The sequence below is a fragment of the Stegostoma tigrinum genome, chromosome 13 (genome assembly GCF_030684315.1).
Source record: "Stegostoma tigrinum isolate sSteTig4 chromosome 13, sSteTig4.hap1, whole genome shotgun sequence".
NCBI lineage: Eukaryota > Metazoa > Chordata > Chondrichthyes > Orectolobiformes > Stegostomatidae > Stegostoma > Stegostoma tigrinum.
The window spans coordinates 66,107,927-66,126,672 of record NC_081366.1 but is presented as its reverse complement, the minus strand read 5'-3'; the positions used below and the strand labels follow the sequence as shown (position 1 = coordinate 66,126,672).

The 18,746-nt window shown below is 44.3% G+C and overlaps 1 protein-coding gene across 5 annotated transcripts in view; it reads right to left on the bottom strand.

The window, feature by feature from the left end:
• Positions 1 to 8,608: 8,608 nt before the first annotated feature.
• LOC125458364 (F-box/WD repeat-containing protein 11) overlaps positions 8,609 to 18,746 on the bottom strand; it is a 230,917-nt gene continuing 220,779 nt past the window's right edge. For all 5 annotated transcript variants that reach the window (XM_048543600.2, XM_048543601.2, XM_059650768.1 and 2 more), the window contains one exon: positions 8,609 to 10,697. The gene's annotated coding sequence lies outside the window, so the exon portion shown is untranslated. The remainder of the gene's footprint in view (positions 10,698 to 18,746) is intronic.

The window sequence follows — 18,746 nt, the reverse complement described above, 5'->3', positions numbered from 1 at the left end:
ATTAGGGGATCTGTTTAAAAAGAAACCCCAACAAAACCCCCTTTCTTGTTCCTGACCGCAACCCAAACTGACTCTGTAGACGTATCTCTCTCAAACTGCCTTTCAGTAGCTGCTATACTAGCCCTGACTAGCAAGGCCACTCCCCCACCTCTTTTTCTACCCTCCCTATTTCTTTTAAAGCATCTAAATCCCAGAACTTCCAACAACCATTCCTGTCCCTGAGTTACCTAAGTTTCTGTAATGGCCACAATATCGTAATTCCAAGTACTGACCTATGCTCTAAGTTCATCTGCATTATTTCTGATACTTCTAGCATTGAAGTATACACACCTCAAACCATCTCTGTGTCTTCATCGACCGCATTTCTTTATTAACAACTTCACTCCCTGTTGTGTCTGTTGGAAGGCTGAATACTCCATCCTCTGAATTATAAATCTCGTTCCCCACCCCTTGCCAATCTAGTTTAAACCATCCCATACAGCCACTGCCAGAATATATGATTTTACCTTCTCAGCAGTCCCCTCATGCTCTCTCCTAACTCCCACCACTGAACAAATGCAGAGACAGCGAGAGAAACAGAAGTGGGGAGAAAGAGAGTTGGGGGAGAGACAGAGGAGAGAGAGAGAAAGAGAGGAAAGAGTGAGGACAGAAGACAGCAAGCACGAGGGGAGTGAAGTGAAGAGGGCGCAAAGGGTTGAAGGGGGCTCAAAGGGTTGAAGGGGAAAAAGAGGACGGGGGCATGAACGAGAGGGTGGGGGAACATGAGAGCGAGGGGGTGAGTGAGACCGAGGGGGTGAGTGAGAGCGGGGCGGGGAGGGAGCGAAAGCGAGGCGGGGGAAAGAGCAAGAGCGAGGCGGGGGAGAGATCGAGGTGGGGAGGGTGTGAGAGTGAGGTCGGGAGGGAGTGAGAGTGAGGTGGGGAGGGTGTGAGAGCAAGCGGAGGAGGGGGGTAAAGAGGGGGAGTGGAGAGTGTGGAGGAGGGAGGTTTGAGGGAAGGGATGGAGAGGTGAGAGGGAAAGTGAGGGGGTGGAAGGGCGGAGAGATGGGATGGGCACGGTGGGGAGAGGTAGAGGGGGAAGAGGGAGAGGAAAGGGAGAGAGGGAAAGAGATAGAGAAAAAAGACAGTGGGGAAGGGAGACAGAGAGAGAAAAATCAAAGAAAGGGGAGAAGGATAGAAGACAGAAGGGGTTTGAGTGGAAACAGATATAGAGACAGAGAAAGAGAGGGAGAGAGAGAGACGGGTTTAAGAAAGCAAAAGAAGATAGGAATAGGATGTGACAGAGACAGGGGAGGGAGTGAGAGAAAGGGAGACAAAGAAAAAAGTTGAAGGGAGCGAGCAACAGGGACAAAGAGATAGATGGAGAAGGGTGGCTGTTCAGAGAGAGAGGGAGAAAGAGAAGTGAGAGAGGGGAGGGTGAGAGTGGGAGTGAGAGAGAGAGAGAGAGAGACGCAGAGGAGAGAGAGTGGGGGTGTGTCTTGAGAGAGAGAGAGAGAGAGAGAGAGAGAAATGTGTTGATAGAGAAGGCCAGAAGAGAGAATGGAGATAGAGGGAGACAAGAGTGAGAGAGCAGAGGGAGATAAACAAGGGAGATAAACAGGGGAGAGAGAGGGGGGTGAAGAGGGTGAGCGAGGGGCCAGAGAGAGAGAGAGAGAGAGACAGGGAGTGTTGAGAGGGGGATGGAGATTGGGCGAAGAGAGGTGGGGGAGGCGAAGAGAGAGGTGGTAAAGAGGGGCTGTTGAGAGAGGGGAGTGAAGAGGCAGAGGGAGAAAGAGAGAGCAAACAGAGAATCAGAGGAGAGAGGGTCAACGGATAGAGAGAGGGAAGGGGAAGGAGGGGGAGAGAGAGAGAGAGAGACAGAGAGACAGAGAGAGAGAGAGAGAGAGAGAGAGATAGATAGAGAGAGAGAGAGAAAACAAAAAGAGGGGAAGAGAAATAGAGAGCCAAAGAGAAAGCAGGGAGAGAGGGAACAGAGAGACAGCAAGAGAGAGACAGGGAGGGAGGGGGAGGGATGGTTAAGAGAGCGAGAAGTGGGAAGAGAGAGGAGACAGGGGATGGGAGAGTGAAGAGGAGAAGAGAGAATGGGATGAAAGAGGGGGGTGGGGAGAGAGGGGGAGGGCAAAGAGAGAGGGGAGCAAAGACGGGGGAAGTCAGAGGAGGGAACAAAGATGGGTGGGGCAAAGACAGGGGGGAAAAGACAGAGTGGGGGTGAAGGGGGGAGAGATAAAGTAGGGGAGGGAGCAGAAGGGAGGGTGGTAAAGAGAGAGGAAGAGAGGGAATGGACGGGGCAGGTGAAGAGAGGGATGGAGGTGGGTGAAGAGAGAGACAGAGAGAGGGGGGATGAGAGAGAGAAGGGAGCAGAGAGAGAAGTGGGGGTGAAGAGAGAGTGAGAGAGTGAATGAGAGCAAGACAGAGATATGTAAGGGGTAGGGAAACAAAGCAGATGAGGATGGAAGAAAAGCTAAGTGTTGACAGGAGCTAATAGTAGGAGAGAAAGGGTGAGCTGTACTGAAGCCAACCCATCAAATATGATGAGGCTTGGTAGTAGGTGAAAATGGGTGACAGTGCCAGAAGCAGCTCAAGGCATGGCTGGGTATAGGGTGGATAAAATAGCATGGAGAAATGGAATTGGGCTCAGAAGGTATTGAACTCAATGTTGAGTCCCAGAAGTGCAGGGGCCCCAAGCGGAAAATAAGGTATTCTTTGCCCCTGCATTGAGGCTCACTGGAACACTGCAGCACAAATGTTGGTGTGGGAACACAGTGATGCTTTGAAGTGACAGGCAGCTGGAAGTTTGGGGTCCTTTTTGTGGACACCACGAAGGTATAATGCAAAACAGTCACACAGTCTGCATTTCATCTTCCCCAACATAGGGAAGATTACATTGTAGTCTACCATATTCACTGCTCACATTGCTGAAGTGCAGTTGAAGCACCTGAAAGGCGTGTCTGGGACCATAAGACCATAAGACATAGGAGTGGAAGTAAGGCCATTTGGCCCATCAAGTCCACTCCACCATTTAAATCATGGCTGATGGGCATTTCAACACCACTTCCCTGCACTCTCCCCGTAGCCCTTGATTCCTTTTGAGATCAAGAATTTGTCGATCTCTGCCTTGAAGGCATCCACTCTGTGGCAATGAATTCCACAAGCCCACCACTCTCTGGCTGAAGAAATGTCGTCTCATTTCAGTTTTAAATTTACCCCCTCTAATTTTAAGGTTGTGCCCATGGGTCCTAGTCTCCCCACCTAACGGAAACAACTTCCTAGCGTCCACCCCTTCTAAACTATACATTATCTTGTAAGTTTCTATTAGATCTCCCCTCAACCTTCTAAATTCTAATGCATACAATCCCAGGATCCTTAGCCGTTCATCATACGTTAAACCTACCATTCCAGGGATCATCCGTGTGAATCTCCGCTGGACAAGCTCCAGGGCTAGTATGTCCTTCCTGAGGTGTGGGGCCCAAAATTGGACACAGTATTCTAAATGGGGCCTAACTAGAGCCTTATAAAGCCTCAGAAGCACATCGCTGCTTTTATATTCCAACCCTCTTGAGACCTTGGATAATGATGATGAGGTGGTAAATGGACAAGTATTATGACTTCTGTGATTGCATGGAAAGGTGCTGTGGGATTGTGAGGAGATGTTGGGAATGGTGGAGTGGACTGGAGTTTCCCAGAGGGAATGGTCTCCGTGGAATGCTGACAAGGGAAAGGAGAAAACTGTGTGTCTGGTTGTGGCATCCTACTGGGAGAGATGGAAAGTAGCAGCTTGCAATCCTTAAGATGCAGAGACTTGTGGGGTGGTAAACGAGGACCAGGAAGACCGTATGATAGTTAAACCTGCTGACCTTTGCAGCAATTTCTGCTTTTGATTCACCAGAATGATTCCTGGACTCCAAGGCATAAACACCAGGGGCAGATTACACAATCTAACATTGCACTGCAGAGACATTCCAGATTGGTGGGGTATGAACATTTTAGTCATCTAAGGGAATTAACATGGGCTAAAGGTGGGCAACGTAGATTGCAGATCAGCAATCAGCAAAGATCCATGAATGTTAGCAATAGGAAACAGTACTTGGTTTATCCGATTATTTCAGAATTGAGGGAGGAGTTAGGTAGAAAAATGGCTGTTGAGAACAGCTCATGACTCAGCACCAGTTAGGTACACTATCATTTGCCGTGTCATGTGGATATGTTGCTCTCCATGTCGTGCTAGTCCTTTTTCATGGAACGTGTTCATTATCTAGGAGAGATTGAGCAGGGTGGGGAGGGATGATAATCCGATTATGCTTGAGTACACATCAGCCAAATGCCATACATTACTTACTGACAGGCATTTTTCCCTGACTCTGTGATACTGGGGTTGTGTGTTGGTTAGATGTGAAAATTTCATCTCTCCTCCAGCAGAAGGAAACACTCTCTTCTGTATACCACAAGTCTAATGATTCAGGATGATGACCAAATTTGCAGAGGACTCAAATGAAGGGAGCATGTGTTGCATGCAACACATTCCAACAATGCAGAACGAGAGCTCTCCTGACCGTCTCTGATCATCTTTTAAAATAATTCAGAGGTGGTAGGCACTAAATGTCCATTCAGAGTTGTCATCCACCTCTAGATTGTGTTGACAGCAGACCTTCTGTAAAATGAACCCTAAAATAGTTTTTGTAATCTTGGATTTAAAGTTCTCAGTTGTGTTCAATTTCCTCCAATGGCCTTTTCCCTTTCCATCTCCACAGCAGTCTGCTAGCATTGCATTCCTCCAAATCCAGCTTTGTGATCTCTGACCATCAGTGCTCCAACACTGGTGGCTCTCTCTTCGTTTGTCTGAACACCAAGCAGTGCAATTTCCTCCTCTAAATCCCTCTCTTTGTTCTTTACAAAAGTCATCATTGCCTGCTACTGTGGCCAATGTTGTAGGCATTCGGTCACTGCTTCCATATCAAATTATTTTTGGAAATAGCTTTGTGGAGGATCTGACAACATTTTAATGAGACAAGATGCCACGAAAATGCTATTTGCTGTGGCTGTTCAGTGAAGAGTTCCAGAATTGTGACAAAACAACAATGAAGGAATGAGTCATATAGAGAGGAGCATGGTGCCTCTCAGACTGCCAGATAACGTGTCAAGGGTTGGCATGTGCTACTAAAGGATTTGGTTTAGCTTATGGATAGTGCATACACTCATGCCTAGAATTATTTTGATTTTAAAGACGGCAGGAACACTGGAGGGAAGTCCAAGGATAAAACCTCATATTTGTACATTGGTTCAGGACGGGTTTCAGCTTCTTTTAAAAATGATGTTGGTTCTGGACAACCCTGACATTTGTGAAGCAAAGCTATGGAGTTGGAATTTCTCACAGCTGCTGGAAGACTATGAAATGGGCCCTATGGAGTAATTGATCTGTCCTTGTGACCTTCTGTCAGGCTGCTGATTTCGGACAGTCTCTGACGAATCTTCAGTGTTGTTAGCCTCTAAGTGCTGATAGATCAAGGCTGAACTCATTAGCACATCACCCCCAGAATAGAATCCCTAGCCAAATGAAGATCACACCACAGCCAAGACCAGCTGATAATGGATAGCAGCTTTTGAAACTGGCCTAATCTTGGGCCCCACCACATCCTTTCCAACTTGGCCTGGATTAACCGGAGTCTTTAAAAAAATCTCAAGAACTCAAAAATATTTTTAATGCACTAATATTTTCACACAGATAAGCTGAAGAATTGTCAATGCCAATGACTGAAATTTAAAAGAAAGGGAAATTGGAAATCATAGTCAGCACCCAGAAGTGTTGAAAAAGATTTCATCCAAACATGACTTAATTTAACAGCTGAAATGTTAACCTTTCTCATCCAATTACTGCTCTATTAGTTAGACAGCCACTTACAGCTGGATGAAATATGGAGAGAACAAATTAATTTTTGTTTTGGGAGTATGAATTAGTGTGCAGAGAATGAAACATTTCAGTGAAACAATCATATTGAACTCTCAACCACTCCCAGCACAGGGTTAGATAGAAAGTAAACCTCTCTCTACATTACCCCTTTCAAATACTCTCAAGGCAGGTACAGCACAACGTTAGTTACAGATTTGTTCTTATTCATTCAGGGGATGTAGGAGTCATTGGCTGGGTCCAGCTAGCACCTTGTCCTAGTTTAGCAAGAACTCCCTTTTCAAACACCATGTATTTTGAAATTAAAGCTAAAAGTCCATTTGCCTTCCCAACTACCCATTGAACTTAGTAGCATTTTGTGACTCAGTCATTAATGAGGATCCCCAATTCCCTGTGTGCTGTAGGTTTCTGCAGCCTCTTCCCCTGCTAATATTATTCTGCTCCTCTATTCTTCCTGCCAGTGCATAATCTCACATTTTCCCAGATTATATTCCATCTGCCAAGTTTTTGCCCATTTACTTAATCTGTCCACATCCTTCTGCAGTCTATCATGCTCACTACCTGCCTTCCCACCTATTTTTGTGTCATCCATAAACTTGATGATAGTACATTCACTTCTTTTGTCCAAGTCATTAATATAGATGATAAAAAATTGTGGCCCCAACACTAATCCCTGTGGCACACTAGTTATCAGTTGCCACCCTGAAAATGTCCTCCCCCACTCCCCTCCCCCCCACCAGCTTCTATTAGCTAGCCAACACTCTATGTCATTGTTTGGTCCCAATACCATAGGCTCTATTAATAGTCTTATGTGCAATAACTTACCAAAAGCTTTTAGGAAATCCAATTGTTACACTCACTGGCTCCCCGTATCTACCCTGCTTGTTACCTGCTTCTTTAATGGCTGTAGCCCATTTGCTGTAGGAAAACTAAAAGCTGTCCCTACAGACGCAATCTCAATCTCGAGGCAGTGTTTAGATCAGCCCGAGATCTTCCATTTGCTGCATCAGACTGGGTTAAGAAATGGACAAAACTCGCCACTGCTCACTGTCCACAGGTTCATTACAACTAGGGGAGTTTCACTCATCCACAATAAAATGTTGCACTGCCTCAGTTGGCAGCTGAATAGACTAACCTCCAATAGCCAACAAACCATGCCTGCATAGGAACAGGGGAAGTTAGTCTCAAATTTGTCTCAACCATTTAAACAGATTCTAGCTTCCCTGCATCGTGGTCCTTTCTCTGGTTATGTATGCTCTAATATCCTAACAGAAGCATTTTCATCAGTGAGAGATCCAAACTTATGCTATCCTTTCTGGGAAGGGTTTTCAACATCACTGCTACATGGGAACACTACTATCTGGCAAGTTCCTCTCCAAGCCACCTCACCATCCAGACTTGGAAACATATTGCCATTCCTTTACTGTCATTGGGTCAAAACAGTGGAATTCCCTCCCTAAGCGCATTGTGGATCAACCTACAGAGCTTATGGACTGCAGCGGTTCAAAAGGCAGCTCATCCTCAACTTCAACAGCAACTAGGAATGGGCAATAAAGTGATGTCCATATCCCACCAGTAAATAAAAATAAAAATCTGAGTACATATTTATGTTACACTTCCCTTATTTCTGCACGTTTCACATTTCCTCAGAGGAAATATCTTTCCCTTATCTGTTCTACAAACTCTTTTCATCATCTTAAACACCTTCATTAGATCATCCTGAAATCACATTCACTCAGGGGAATTCAAATCAGATTTTTCTGTATTGTAGTAATCTACTTCCTCTGTATTGCTGATTATTAAATCACTGTTCCATTTAGTTATGTATTTATTGTCACTTACATTTTTTATTGTATTTTATTTCATTATTCATTGTAAAGATTAAAAAAAGTCACAATCCAGAGCCATTTAAATAGAAGGATAAAGGATGTAACTGAGAGTTCCAAGCCCTGAGCCAGTTCAGCAACACCTGTATCGCCACCTCTTCTCCACTTGCACCAGATCCACCAACGTAGGAATCATGATGTGTTAGGCACCATCTCTTTGCCGCTGCTGACGTCAGGTCCCATGCTGAACCCACACTCGCCCTGAAACCAGGAGATAGCGGCAGAGCCGGGAACTCAATTATGCCAGGAGTCCCGCTTCTGGGCATGCCACGCTGCCACCTCTATCTAACCAACACCAGGAGTCCCCGGTCGGGCCTGCTGCAAACCAACCAGACGTCCCCAGCTCACTGCCAGATCGGGCACCACTACTGTCTCCCATGAGTCCCAGCCCAATTGCCTTCCTCAGGGACGTCGCCTTCCTGGCTACACCTTCTTGAAAAGTCCACTGTCTCCACCTCCAATTGCTGCAGGAGCTTTGCTGCCACTGCCGCTCTAGCCACATGTGCCAATGCCTCTGACCGTCAGGAGTCACCGGTTTTCCAGGCACGCCCACTCTAGCTACTACACTGACTAGTCCATTGTAAAAGACTCTAAAGGAAAGAAACTGAAGCAAAAAGAAATTATAAAAGAATGCATGTGGGTGTGGATGAGTTCCAGACTAGAGCCCGCACACATGCCTGCTACTCTGCCGACTCTTGAATCTGTGTCTCAGAATCTGAGTTGCCTGCTTTCTCCTCAGTTGCACACACCACTTCTGTGTCCACGTTTGTCACCATGTAAGCTCAGTCTACAGTTTGAGTAAAGACCTACAATAGGCTTCATATTTTGTAACTGCAATTTATTAAGCACATTCCACGTTAAAAGCTTGAACTGATAAACAATTTTCTGTACATTTATAACAGTCTTTATGAACTGTCGAGACACATGTATTTATTTCCACTGGAAAGTAGGCAGGGTTCAGAGGTTTCAAACATAATTACATGATATAATCATTGCATCCCAGTGCTTCCAGAGCATCGATCGTACTGTCCCTTAACAGGGTCCACAGCTGTAAGCAGTAAACACACTTGCTGAGTACAGCCAATGTCAAAACAGCTCCTTAATCCTCGGATCCTCACATTTCTGCTACATGGTTCTGCAGCTGACAACTGAACAAATTCCTCTGCAGTAACAAACTGGGCACAGGGCTTCAAAAACATGTCTTTAAATTAAGCATTACAAAATATACACCTAAACACAAACAAGACACCAACTCTGTGTGACTGCACACTTTGTGGCTTAACCAGATAAAACACAAGAAGCTGCTCCCCTTTCGAGGGGAGAGATAGAGGAAATTAAAACACAGTACAGAATCTCAGCTTTGGCCATGACAATGTTATATCCTAGTTGCCAGTTTTCAATATACACATAAACCATTGAGGCAATACTTACAGGTAACTGCTTGTGCAAAGATAATTACATTAGTTGAGATGTCTTAAAACAAAGCTTTCACTTTTGCAAGATGTGTGCTCCAGTAAATCATTATGTATGTTATTTTCTGAGGGCAATGGGAAACAGGAGGAAACATTTTTAAATAACTGAAGCTTGTCTTGCAGATAGGTAGCAGAGGACCACATCTGGGTAAAACACAAGAAAATATACTGGAGTACGTACAAAAACAAAATTCTTTGACAAATACTTGGGCTAAGAAGTGCACCATATAACAATTGGGAAAACAGGAGATGGTTGGGGGGTGGGAGGAAGAGAAAGAGAGAGCGAGACAGAGAGAGCACAAGCGAGAGAGAAACAAGTACGACTGGTTATGACATAATTTTGAATTCAAAACTGATTTGTTGACTCTCAAATTAAAATTTCAACAGGGCCGTCATGCTTTTGTTTTTAAAAAAAGGGAAATCTTTGAAAGAAGCAGGGTACTAATGTTCATGGTCGGGGAATAAAATGCATTTTCCTTTAAATCACAGTAGCGGCACTGGTTCAGAAAGAGGCAGGGGTACGGCAACCTATGCATAAATACATGCTTTTCACAGTTAGTGCAATATAGCCCTCCATTAGTTCAAGAACATTTGCGAAAAGGAAACAAAAATCCCATGAGAAGGTTCAAATAGGTTACTATACAATCAACACACAATGTTATGTACAACTAGCTACATTCGACACAGCTCGAATTGCATGTAATCTGTGTATAGAAGCAGCTAACACTATTTACTGTTAGTAATACATATATATTATATATGTGTGCGTGTGTGTGTGTGTGCGTGTGTAAGAAAAGAAACCCCCTTTTCAAAAAGCTTATACTTTAGGAATTCATTTGATGCACTGTTTCCTTGTCAAGAATGTGCATCCATTTGTAATCTGAACGAGACACAGAAAGGCAACCAAATGAGAAGCTTCTTCCCGAATTCCGACAAAACGATGCTTCTTAATACATACTGAAGCTTTGAGAAATTCAGCTCATTGTCCTACAACAATATGGCACCAAAACAAAGTAACAAACATTCCAACAAATGATTTCTTCATCCCCTTTCCTTAGGGCAAAAGTGCAAAGCGATATTGAACGAGCCAAATCCTCCTCCTCAAAGGTGTGGCAGCATTGTCCATTTAGAAGAATCCATTTCTGAAACACTTAGCTTTGGGAACCAGAGACTGTACAGAGTATTGTAGACGGCCAGGCTCCTCAAATGCAAGTTCTGCTGTAAATCTCATTTCAGAGTCTTCTGAGGAAAGGAAATACAGGAAGGGGGAAAAGAGTAAAGAGACAGAGAGAGGGGAAGGCATGATGTACTGTACTGATAGCTTGCTGGCTTCAATCTGTTCACGTCCACAGAAACCAGGTCACCACAACTAAAAATGGCTCTTTGAGCAGAGTCATCTTCAGGCTTCATGCAGCCACTATCCAGTAGTAATTCCAGCCCCTGTGAGTAAAACAGAAGTGCAAAACATAAGAATTTGGTTTGATTAGCTATCTCATCTTTTGCATCTTACTTTCCTTCCTTTACAAAGCATAAAATCAAATTTGGCATTCTAGAACAACATTGAACGAATGTAGCACTATCAGAGGTGCCATCTTTCAGCTGAGACAATAAATAGACATCCTGGCATCCTTTTAGGGTGAGTAAAAGGATCTCCTAGCAGCATTGTGTAGTCCAGCAACTGAGTTCTCCTAATGGCCCGGTCTTTCAATTAGTTGATGATGTAAACAAATTATCTGGTTATTTCCACATTGCTGTTTGTCAGAGCTTGATGTGAACAAACAAGCTGTTGTCTTTGCTACATTACAACAGTGACTATGAAGTCATTTATTGGTTGTGAACTTTTAATGATGCCATGAAGCTGTGAAAGGGCTTGTATAAAATGCAGATCTTTTATTTTAACACAATAACATGAGTAGGCCATTTGATCCTATGAGCTTATTCTGCCGTTTATCATCATGGCTGCTCAAACTCAACTCCACATTCCCACTCACCCACCTCCAATGAGCTTTCACCATTTTTCTTTGCCAAGTATACATCCAACTTGCCTTCAAAACATTCAAGGGCTCTGTTTTCACCACTTTTTCAGCATGAGTTCCAAACACTTATAATCCTTAGTGAAAATGTTTTGCCTTATCTCTGTCTTAAATGCACAACTCCTTATTTTGAAATAGTTACTCTTCATTACCTTCTCCAAACTGCTTCTAACAAATTTACATCCTTGCTTAAATGAGGCTGACACTTCACACAGCTTTTCAGACAGTCTCACTGGAGTCCTGTATAACTGAAGCATAACCTCCCTATTCAATGAGTCTCGCAATAAAAGATAACATTCCATTAGCTTTCCCAGTTACTTGTTAATCACCATCTGTAACAAACCCAGTACATTTTAAGGACAGTTAGCAGTGAATTAATGAGGTATTCAAGCCAAAAGTACTGCATGGTATATCGGGGTCATAGCATTTGCAACGTAGTGCTCACGAAGGAGTTGTGCAGGTGAGCATTCTTGCATATCTCTGTCTGGGCCCACACAGATACGCTGTACATAAGAGATGGCACAAGCCATGGGTTCTGTTGTATAAACAGAGAAAAAAGTGATGGATGAGATGCACAAGAGCATGGTGGTTCAAGTCTCAAACATCTCCATTCTTCCTGAGATCGATTCTCTTCGCTGCTTTCTCTGGTCCCCAGCCTTCTTACAAGATAACTATGTCCCAATGTCAGTAACAGGAATACCAGCACTAAATCCAATGGAATTCCTAAAAATGAGACCCTGCAGTTTTACTGTACATATGATTGGCAGGATTTGTTCACTTATGATAACATTAACAGATACATATACAATAAAGTTGTGGTATCATCCCAGTGTCACTTGGTAGCATCCTCAGCAACATTTATGGATCATCCCTAATTGCCCAAGTCAGAGGGTTTAAATTGCACTAAAATTGAACCTGCTCTTGACTGAGCTTCCAGTTTAGAATCAGGGGACTCTGTACCAAGATGATCCAGTTAAACATATATTTGGGCTGAGCAGTGGGGAGCCATTTCCTGCGGGAGGACCTCCTATGAACTAGAATGCTTTGGGTAAATTTTGTAGAATCAGGGAACAAAGAGAAAACCCTTGTCCCTAAAATCCAAATGACTAGAATAGATCATGTGCTCCTCAGCACATTCAGCCTCATTAGACGGTGAATGTGCACAGTGTCAAGATACAATTCTGCAGACAACTGGCTGCTTCCTGATTAACAGCATTTGCCCTAAATACACTTTCCAAATAATTAGAGAGTGGACAAAGTAGAATCCCTGCACTCTCTGGCTTACATGGAATGACTTAATTATATGGATGTTATATGAGACTAAATCAGCACAAAGCTTCATTCTGTATAAAGCTGAAGCACCTTTACCTCAATACTCCAATTAACATTTTCATTAGACGGTCTTACCCCAGTCCCCAACACTGCAACTTATTTTATTTCTTCTCTAATCTCCCCTCACACCCAGCCAGAGACCTGACTTGTTCTTTTTGCCTTCCCGATCTTTGTGAGAGACTGTCATTGCCTACCCTTCAGGATTTATTCAGTTATGGTAACATTAACACGTGCATACACAATAAGATGAGGTATCAGTTCTGAGATATCAGTACTGCTTGCATCCCCTTTTTAGAACCCTTACAACGCATTAAGGTCCCAGGCCCCAAGATGACATTCCACATTAAGCAGAGGTTCACCTGCACATCTGCCAATGTGGTATACTGCATCCACTGTACCCGGTGCGGCTTCCTCTACATTGGGGAAACCAAGCGGAGGCTTGGAGACCGCTTTGCAGAACACCTCCGCTCAGTTCGCAACAAACAACTGCACCTCCCACTCGCAAACCATTTCCACTCGCCCTCCCATTCTCTAGATGACATGTCCATCATGGGCCTCCTGCACTGCCACAATGATGCCACCCGAAGGTTGAAGGAACAGCAACTCATATTCCGCCTGGGAACCCTGCAGCCTAATGGTATCAATGTGGACTTCACCAGTTTCAAAATCTCCCCTTCCCCTACTGCATCCCTAAACCAGCCCAGTTCGTCCCCTCCCCCCACTGCACCACACAACCAGCCCAGCTCTTCCCCCCCACCCACTGCATCCCAAAACCAGTCCAACCTGTCTCTGCCTCCCTAACTGGTTCTTCCTCTCACCCATCCCTTCCTCCCACCCCAAGCCGCACCCCCATCTACCTACTAACCTCATCCCACCTCCTTGACCTGTCTGTCTTCCCTGGACTGACCTATCCCCTCCCTACCTATACTCTCTCCACCTATCTTCTTTACTCTCCATCTTCGGTACGCCTCCCCCCTCTCTCCCTATTTATTCCAGTTCCCTCTCCCCATCCCCCTCTCTGAAGAAGGGTCCAGGCCCGAAACGTCAGCTTTTGTGCTCCTGAGATGCTGCTTGGCCTGCTGTGTTCATCCAGCCTCACATTTTATTATCAACGCATTAAGGGGCCATTTAGCCCATCAAGTCCACAGTGGCCCTCCAAAGAGCATCCCAGTCAGACCAAGAACACTCCGTCACCTCAACCTATCCCCATAAGCCTACATTTACCCTGGCTAACCCACCTAACCTGACATCCCTGGACACTACGGGGCAATTTAGCATGGCCAATCCATTAAACCTTCACATCTTTGGAATGTGGGAGGAAACCTACACAGACACGGGGAGAATGAGCAAACTCCACACAGAAGGCTAAGGCTGGAGTCTGACCTGGTTCTTACCATCACTCCCACCCACTCCTCAAAACTCTCATCCCTAACCCCACTGACCTTTATGTCTGCTTCCAGCCTGACCTTTCAAATATGACTCATATTTAAATCCATTAGGTTTCCACTTTTCTTCTGCCATGGAATGTCCCTCAATTTCACCCAATATGGATATAATGCATTTGGGGCTTGCAGACTTAAAGCAGGAGAGAGGAGAAAGCTATTTTAGAGGCTGAATTACCTAGCTTTCACCATTTAAACTCAGGACGATACCCATACAATCTGCTCAACAACAAACACCAGAAACAAAGTTTTAGCAAACAAATTTTGAGAAGTTAGTTTGATGATGTGGGTGTCATTGGTGAAGATTGCATTTACTGATAATCCATAACTGCACTTGAGAAGGTGGTGGTGAGCCCGTGCAACCCTCAATGCAGGATGTTTCAGTTGGGGGAAACCATGACTTTGATTCAATGACAATGAAAGAACAGTGATATATTTCCAACACAGGCTGGCGAAGGGCTGGAAAGGGAACTTGCAGGTGACGATGGTAACATTCATCTGCTGTCCTTCTATCTAGGACAGGTCATAGGTTTGGAAGATGTTGTCAAAAGAGTCTTGCTAAGTTACTGCAGTGCACCTTTTAGATGGTAACACAGCTGTTACAAAGCATCAGTGATGTGGGGAATGAATGTTTTAAGTGGTGCATGTGTTAACATTCAAACCAGCTGCTTTGTCCTCAATTGTTCTGAGTTTCTTGAATACTGCTGGACCCACCCCCATCCAAGCAAATGGGCAGCATTCGATTACACTCTGAGTTATGCATTGTACATAGTGGTCAGGCTTTGGGGAGCAACTTATCTATTGCAAAATTCTGAACTTCTGTCCTCCTCTTAGCGCTACAACATTTATATGGCTGAGGTCAGTATATTTTTTGTCTCTTTCCCCGTTCCCACCAGATGCTGCAAATGGTGGTTTCAGTGATGGTAATTCTATTGAATGTCAAAGAGAAAGGGTTATGTGCTTTCTTTTTGGTGATAGTTACAGCTTGCCCTCTTTAATGGCAAGAAACATTTGCGCCACACATCAACCCAAGCCTGAATGTAGCTACGGCCTTAATGCACTTTGGTGTCAGTGAGTGTTATACTGGAGTGGACAAGGTCAGAAATCACATGACACGAGGTTGTAGTCCAACAGGTTTATTTGAGAACACAAGCTTTCTGAGTCTTACTCCTTCCTTAGGTGTTAGTGACAGGGGGTAGTATCAGGCACAGATTTGAAAAGTAAAAGATCATGGGTCTCAGCATTGATGAGGATGTACTAAACAATCCTAAGGTACTGTTAAATTTTTAATCAGTTAGAAGGTTTTAAGTGACTAATATGTACATATAAATCCTCAAATTACTTTAAAATCCCAGTCCTAAGAGAACTAAAGGTTTGTCAATGTAAAGAAGAGGTGATATTTTACATCAGAAAATGCTTAGGTGTGAGGCCTTGTTTAGAATCTGTTTGTGTTTTGGTTTGGAGTCAAACAGGTTTTGTTTCTAAAATGGGAATTTATAAATGCCACATTGGCTGTCCATAAATGGTATACTTTGTAAACAAACCAGAACACATCTCCAAATACAAATAACTCCACAGAATCAAGTGTGTGTACTCGTGTCAGGGGAAGAGAGGAGAGAATGGAGCAAGAGCACGATGTGTGTGTGTGTGTGTGTGTGTGTTTGTGTGTGTGTGTGTGGGGGGGGGGGGGTGGGAAGAAACAGAGCGACAAGAGTGCGCACAAGGTCGGGGGGGGGGGGGGGGAGACACCGAGTGAGACAGCATACATGTGAGCGAGCATTTGTCTGAGTGTGCATTTGTGTCTGTGTGTGAGCGTGTGTGGAGTGTATAGTCTGGGGGCACCTGTAATGCAACATGAACCCAAGATCCTGGTTGACACTGTCCCCATGGGAACCAAACTTAGGTATCAGCCTCTGCTCAGCGACTGTGTTGTTGTCTCTCAAAGTTTGCGTTGGACGATATTTAACTGAAGACCTGAAGCCGAATGTCCTTGACTGCTGAGTTGCTCCCCCACTAGGAGAGAACATGCCTGTCTGGCAATTGTGATGCGGTGTCCATTCATCTGTCGTTGTACTGTCTGCATGATCTTGCCAACGTACAATGCTTCGGGGCATCCTTGCCTGCAGCGTCTGAGATAGACAATGTTGGCCAAGTCACACGAGTATCTGTCATGCATATGTGATGATAGTGCCCATGTGAAAGACCTGACATGTCTTGCAGAGGTTACCATGATAGGGTTGTAAAGTGTTGTGATCGATGTTATCCTGAAGGCTGGGTAGTTTGCTGTGAACAATGGTCTAAGGTTGGCAGTTGTTGGACTGCAAGAAGTGGAGGCATGGTGAGGATCTTGTTGAGGTGCTCATTGTCATTGATAATGTGTTGAAGGCTGCAAAGTACATGGCACATTTTCTCCACTCCCAGGAAGTACTGGACAATGAAGGGTATCCTATCAGGGAGTATCCCATATCTATTTTTTTGGGAAGGTCACTGTTATTTTTTGCTGTGGCATGTTGAAAGGAGTTGAGCATTGTATCTTGTTCCTGGGGGGGTATCCCTCTATACTTTCAGGTGCCTGTCTTGTCCCGTTTCTTCTTTCCTTTCCTTTCCCTCCCCCACCCCCCACCCCGCGCCTACCCAAGCAGATCCTGTGTAGGCACAGGGCTGTCCGTAGGGAATGGCTGTTTTAATGTTTAGGGTAGAAGCTAGAGAAATGCAGCACTGTGAGGTTATTCATGGGCTTCTGGTAGTAAGGTATTGAGGTGTCCACTCTGGATAGAGATGCGCATATCTAAGAATGAGACTGATTCTGAAGAGTAGTCCATGGTAAGTGAGATGGCAGGATGGAGCTTGGCCATATTGCTACGTAGTTGTCTCAGTGATTCCATACAATGAGTCCAAAGGAAGAAAATGTCAATGTATTTGGTGTGTAGCATTGGTCCGAAGTTCTGTGCAGCAAAGAAGTCTTGTTCAAACCTGTGCATTAATATGTTGGCCTATGGAGGTGCAAATCTGGTTCCCATGGCTGTTAATGGAATCTGGATGAAGAACTGGTTGTCAAAGGTGAAGATGTCAGGGTCAAGGTTGAAGCGGATGAGTTGTTGGATGGTGTCTGAAAATTGCCAGTTGGTAGTATTAAGCACTGAGGCTATTACAGCAATGCCTTCGACGCGGGACACACACACACACACTTTCTGCAGAAATAAAACCAGTCTGACTCCAAACCAAATCGAAGATTCTGAATAAGGCCTCACATCTGACATACATTGTCTGACCTAAAATATCATGATTTTACACTGATAAAACATTTAGTTTTCTCAGAGCAGTAGCTCCAAGGAATTTGGGGATTTACCAATACATATTAAGCTAGTAAAGCCTTATAACTGACTAAGGATTTAATAGCCTCTTAGGTTTGTTTTGTACACCATCACTGGTATGACCCTTTTATCTTTTTAATTATAAATTCTGTACCGGATACTACCTCTCTCACAAACACCTGAAGGAGTAAGACTGTGAACGTTTGTGCTTTCGACTAAACTTGTTGGACTAAAACCTGGTGTTGTGAGATTTCTGATTTTGAATATTGTGCAATCAGTAATCTGACCTTATTGTGGAGGGAAGATCATTGATGAAGCAGCTGAAAATGGTTGGGCCTAGAATACTACCCCGACAAACTCCTCGGAAATATCCTGGAAATGACTGACCTCCAACAATGGCAACCATCCTCTTAAGTGCCAGCAATGGCTCCAACCAGTGGGAGAGTCTGCTCACCTGATTCCAGCTTTGCTAAGAGTTCTTGATGCCACACTTAGTCAAATAGGGCCTTGATGTCAAGGGCTGTCACTTTCACCACCCCTCTGAAATTCAGCTCTTTTGTCCATGTTTGAACCAAAACTGTAATAAAATCAGGAGCTGAGTGGGCCTGGCAAAACAAACTGGCACGTCAGTGCACAGGTGCTGCTTGATAGCACTGTTGACGACACCTTTCATCACTTTACTGATGATTGAGGGGAGACTGGTGCGGTGGTAACTGGCCAGGTTAGATCTATCCTGCCATTTTGGTCAAAATCCTTTGAGCTTATCTATAGAAAAACAACTCTCACCAGAAATTAATACTGAAAAGAAAAGCTGCAACTGTACACTTTGTGATGAATTAAATGTATTAAGCAAAATAGTTTGAGTCAGAGTTATTCAGGGTCTCACGCACAACATTGTGCTCCCAGCTGTTTCAAATAGTCACTATTAATGCATGAAGCTCATAAATGAGGAGTTCTCTTTGCAAGAATAGAGATTTGTTTTCCCAGGTCTCCTAATACATCAGGAATGCCACTTACCAAAACGTTGGCTTCCTAATTGATGACTGATAGAGGCCTTTTACCAGTTTTAGAGTTTGGCCCCAACTGGACAAGGAATAGTCCAACTGGGACCATTGAAACAGAGACACATGATACTTGTCTGAGAATATCAAACTGCTTTCAAGATTTTCTTTGCAGATTCATTGCAGAACTCACAGACTGAACAAAGGGCCTTTCTGTGAGCTTACAAATGAAACCCTGTGTAGTTTTACACCTTCACCATTCTCAAATACAGCTGCCACTAACACTGACATCTCTCATTCACAGTACTGGAAGCTGCATACAATACAAAACCACAAAATGTTACATCCTCTCCTCCAGGTGTGTCTC